Raw genomic sequence first — 5,942 nt, forward strand, 5'->3', positions numbered from 1 at the left:
ATTAAAATCCCAACGGGAGTGTTGGAAGGGGGATATCATAAATAGAATGACACAAAAAGAAATAATTATTGGCATAAAGAGACACACACCTAAGACATAGTGGAACAAAAAAGATAGATAAAGCTTTTCCTACTTGACCTCTAAGATACCTGTTCTTAGCAACCTAAGTCATCGGAAGGAATTTCCTACTAGACCTTCAAAGAACTTGTCCTTGATAACCTAGATCAGAGGGACGAAGTTGAACAAACCACTACGCAGAATCACCTTAGGTTGGATCCTTCAATCTTCTTCATGCAACAAGCAAAGCAAATCACTCACCTCACTTAATCACACAATAAAATGTGCTTAAAGCAACTGAAAATTTATTCCTTAAAAGTTGTGTAAATGGTCTCACCTTTAAATAGGCTCCAAACAAACTAACTAAAAGATAAGATAAGATTTTAAAATTTAAATTAGATTTGATCTTAATGGATTAGATCATATTTGATTTAAATTTAAAATTCCTAAAAACACTACTAAATAAATTATAACTAAAACAAATCTTCTAACAAACTCTAACCTCAAAACAAACTAAAACAAAGGCCTAAAAATTCGAAAATTAATGATAAATTATGCTTCCCACTGAATTTGGAAAGCATTATTGGGCTTCTTGTTGTCTTGACTTAGCCCAATGGGCCTTGTCCATTCTTCCTCGGTTAGAACTTGATGTAACTCCTCATGCATAAGTGCTACCAAGTTACCAAAGCTCTCCTTGAGCTTCTTTGTATGTGCTCTAGTGATGGGGCCCTCTAGAAGTGTGAAATTTTCATTCTGTCCTTTTTCTTTAGAATGTCTCAGTTATCTTTCCGAGAATGTATCATTCCCTCCTTTCTCAAAAAGATTCATCCTCAAATCTATGCCCATATAAAAAATGAGAGAGATCAGAAACATTGAAAGTAGCAGAGACATTATACTCACCTGGTAGGTCAATCTTGTAGGCGTTATCATTGATCTTCTTAAGCACTTAGAACGACCCATCCCCTCTAGCATCAAGTTTAGAATTTCTTTCAATAGGAAATCTCTCCTTCCTCAAATGTACCCAAACCCAATCTCCTGGTTCGAAGACTACATGCTTTTGGCTCTTGTTAATTCTTTCAGCTGTGGCTTTGTTCTTCCTCTCAATTAGGTCACGAGCCTTTGCATGTATTGCTTTAACCTTCTTAGCCTTGCTTGCTCCATCTAAGCTAATAAGATCACTCAAAGGTAAAGGCATTAAATCTAAGATAGTTAGAGGATTAAAACCATAGACAAGTTCAAAGGGCGAAAAATCAGTAGAAGAATGGATTGTCCTATTATAAGCAAACTCAATAAAAAGGTAAACAATCTTTCTAGGTTTTCAAATTCTTACCAACCACAGCACGCAATAAGGTGCCTAATGTTCTATTTACTACTTCAGTTTGATCATCAGTCTGAGGGTGACAAGTAGTTGAGTATAACAATTTTGTTCCCAACTTACTCCACAAAACTTTCCAAAAGTGATTTAAGAATTTGACATTATGATCAGAAACAATAGTTTGGAAAACACCATGTAAGCGCACAACTTCTCTAAAGAATAGGTCATCAGTATTTGTGGCATCATTAGTTTTATGGCAAGTAATAAAATGAGCCATTTTACTAAATCTATCTACCACAACAAAAATGCTATCTAGATCTCTCCTAGTTCTAGGCAAACCAAGAACAAAGTCCATAGAAATATCAACCCATGGATATATAGGAACAGGTAAATAAGTATACAAGCCATATGGTAATGACTTAGATTTAGCTTGTTTACATGCAATGCATTTAGCACAAAATTTTCAACATCTTTACTAATGTGAGGCCAATAAAAATTCTCAGATAAAACATCCAAAGTCTTAAGCACACCAAAATGACCCATCAAACCCCCACTATGTGATTCTAGAACAAGTAGCTCCCTAATAGAACAAGTAAGCACATAAATCCTATTACCCCTAAAAAGAAAACCATCATGCTTATAGAATTTGTTATGTACACCATGTTCACATGTAGCATAGATAAAGGCAAAATCAGAATCAGTTGCACACAATTCTTTCATACACTCAAAACCTAACAATTTAGAAGTAATGGTAGTGATTAAGGAATATCTCTTAGATAATGCATCAGCAACCACATTCTCTTTACCTTGCTTATAAGCGATTACGTATGGAAAGGATTCAAGAAATTCTATACAATTTGCATGTCTCTTGTTCAGCTTTCTTTGGCCCTTCAAGTGTTTGAGGAATTCATGGTCAGTGTACACCACAAATTCCTTAGGTAGCAAGTAATGCTACCACACTTCAAAAGCTCTCACCAAGACATAAAGCTCCTTATCATAAGTTGAGTAGTTGAGACAAACTCCATTCAACTTCTCACTGAAATAGGCAATTTCTCGCTTTTCCTGCATCAAAATAGCAACTATACCAATTCTGGAAGCATCACATTCTATTTCAAAAGTTTTAAAAAAATCTGGTAAAATAAGAATGGGGGCAGAATATAATAAATCTTTCAAGATGTTAAAAGCAAGTTCTTGTTCTAGATTCTATTTAAAGCCAACATATTTCTTAATGATTTCAGTTAAAGGTGCAGTAATAGTAGAAAAATCTTTAACAAACCTCCTATAAATACCAGCAAGAACATGAAAACTTCTAATATCAGAGACATTCTAAGGTGTGGGCCATTCTTTAATAGCCCTCACCTTCTCGTCATCTTCCTCAATCCCCTCAGAACTTATCACAAAACCTAGGAACACTACTTTACTCAGACAGAACGAGCACTTTTGGAGATTAGCATACAATTTTTTCTTTCTAAGTACCTCTAAAATAGACTGAACATGCAAAATATGATCATCAAGAAATTTATTGTAGATAAGGATATCATCAAAATAAACAACTACAAATTTGCCTAAAAATTCTCTCAAAACATGATTCATTAATCTCATGAATGTACTAGGTGCATTAGTTAATCCAAATGGCATAACTAACCACTCATACAAACCATATTTAGTTTTGAAAGCTATTTTCCATTCATCACCAAGTTGCATTCGTATTTGATGATAACCACTCCTTAAATCTATTTTAGTAAAAATAACAGAACCATGAAATTCATTAAGTATATCATCAAGTCTAGGAATAGGATGACAATACACACATCCTCCATGAGCTATCCTTTTTGGGCACCAACAGTACTGGAACAGCACAAGGACTTATGCTTTCTCTCACAAAACCCTTAGCCAAAAGGTCATCGACTTGCCGTTGCAGTTCCTTTGTTTCCTCAGAATTCATTTGATAAGCTGGCTGGTTTGGAATGGTTGAACCAGGGACAAAGTCAATCTGAATTGCCGCATAATGGAGGCATCTCCTCTGGGAAGACATCCCCAAATTCCTGCAAAAGTGAAACAAAAGCACTAGGCAGTTCATGGTTAGTGTCAATGATAGATAGTAAAGTCTCTCTAAATCTCACTAACACTAATGTTTTTTTCTAAACTAGCACACTTCAGATCTCTCTCTTTTGCATAATAAATATTTTGTGAGCATTCTCACTCTTTATGAAACCGATAGATTTTTCACTCTTACAACTCTTTTTTTCACTCAGACCCTGACTCTTTTTCTCATTATTTTCTTCTATCAGAGCCCTCTCTTTACCCTCTTATTTTTCAATTTTCTCACATCCTAAAGACTCTTTTATGGATTTGCGCATACTCAGTTGCTCCAAGTACACTTATTTATGGGATAAAGGTGTAAGGATAATCTTCTTCCCAAGGTAAATAAAGGTGTATCAGTTTTTGAAACCATCATGGACCACCCTTCTATCATACTGCCATGGATGCCCTAGGAGTAGATGACAACCTGTATGGGAATCACGTCACAAAGTACTTCATCACTATATCTTCCAATAGAGAACTGTACGCGGACTTGCTTTACAACCTTCAGTTCACCAACATCACTTAACCACTCCAGTTTGTAAGGGTTAGGGTGTTTGGTGTATTTCAACCCTAATTTTGTGACCATGGTAGAGCTAGCGATGTTTGTATGACTTCCAGCATCAATGATCATGAGTCCAGCCTTGCCTTCCAACAAAACTTTTGTATAAAAGATGTTCTCACGTTGTTCTAGACGATCGTCCTTGGCTTGGACATTTAAGATCTGCCTAGTAACAAGGGCCTCGCCACTAACAGCATACTCAACTATATCATTATCATCTGTAGCATCATCTGCATGAGGCATGTCCTCATTCTCATCTGAGTTATCAGATTCCAAGAAAACATCATTCGCTTTAATGACCATGGTCCTTTTATTTGGACACTCGCAAGCATAATGGCCTAATCCGCGGCACTTAAAGCAAGTAATATCACGATGCCGCAAAGGAGGTTTAGAAGTGGAATTAGGCGTGTGCTTCATCTTGTGCTGGTCTGTAGGCTTCTCCTTTGATTCGATAGGTTTGGATCCTATCTTCTCCCCAAAATTAACACCTCTAGAGTCCCACCTTGAAGTAGGGTTGGAAGAATTATGCAGCCCCTTCACCTTTTGCTATTTTTCTACCTTGATAGCTAGATTCACCAAGTCTTCCATATCCAGAAATGGGTGACGTTCAACAATATTTGTAATGTCTCGGTTTAGCCCACTCAAGAAATGTGCCATAGTAGCCTTAAACTCTTCCTCAATATTTGCCTGGATTAGCTGCATCTTCATCTCCTTATGATACTCATCTACAAACTTAGAACCTTGGTATAGCCGTTGGAGCCGTTAATGTAGCTCGCTATAGTAGTAAGAAGGGACAAACCGCTGTCACATGACCTTCTTCATTTTTTCCAAGATTGAATTGGTGGTTTTCCATTCCATTTTTTCTTTTTGTCCAGCTCAGCCCACCAGACAAGGGTATAATCCGAGAATTCTACAGCCGCTAGTCTTATCTTTTTCACATTAGAGTAGTTGTGACACTAAAATAGGAGCTCCACCTTCCGTTCCCATTCCAAGTAACCCTCAGGGTCACTTTTGCCTTTAAATTTTGGGATGCACATCTTGATAGCATTGAGATTACTATTAGCATCTTTCGGTTGTCTATGACACCGGGTCTGGGTGAAGGTTCCTCCTCAGACTCCTCAGAATGATTATGAATAGATTCTCGAAACCGTGCTCTTTGACTAAGGGAAAAAAAGTTAATTCAGGAATCCATGTCATAAAGACGTTGTTCAATCGTTTCAAGGACGCCAGCGAGTGTGTCGATGCAGAACATTAGTTGTGGACTGGGGATCCCATCATTGTTAGCCATCAATGAATCTGTGAAAAAAAACAAAGACCTCATAGAACACTTCTCATGTGTATTACTCGGAGTAGGACACTCGTGTTTACACTCAATACGTGACTTTTACCCTCTGTTGATTTCACCATTCTTGCCTTTTTCCACTCTTGGATTGCTTTAACAAGTTGCACCTCAAAAAATGAGGAATTGAGACACCAAACTAAGATCATCTAAATGATAGAGGCGTTAAACTTGATAAGAAGACAACCAATATATGTGACAAAGGAAGGAAAATAACAAGTGATACTAAGATGATAGAAACTAGAAAATTTGAATCCTAATTGAAACCCAAAGGAAATTTAAAAGCTAAAACAAAGCTGAAACAAATTGAAATTTCGTTTTTTTACGTTTTTTTTTTACTTTTTTTGTTTTTTGTTTCCAGACGCTGATGTTAAAATATAGAAATTGTAGTAACAAATTTAAAGAAGAAATTTCATTTTTTTTATCTTTGAAGTAAATTTGCCGAAATCGAAGAGAAGAATTAAAGAGACTAAACAAGAATCCTGGAACATGCAGGTAAATAAGAATTTACCTACGACCTGTAACTGATACCAGATGATTAAGAAATTATTGGGGGTTTAATATATTCGAAGCATTAAAGAAAGAGG

General features: G+C 36.3%; 1 pseudogene; it reads right to left on the bottom strand.

Moving 5' to 3' along the window:
- Window positions 1–871: 871 nt before the first annotated feature.
- Window positions 872–4,433, bottom strand: LOC110266144 (uncharacterized; annotated as a pseudogene).
- Window positions 4,434–5,942: the final 1,509 nt, after the last annotated feature.

The sequence above is a fragment of the Arachis ipaensis genome, chromosome B1, assembly GCF_059453495.1.
Source record: "Arachis ipaensis isolate K30076 ecotype BB chromosome B1, ASM5945349v1, whole genome shotgun sequence".
NCBI lineage: Eukaryota > Viridiplantae > Streptophyta > Magnoliopsida > Fabales > Fabaceae > Arachis > Arachis ipaensis.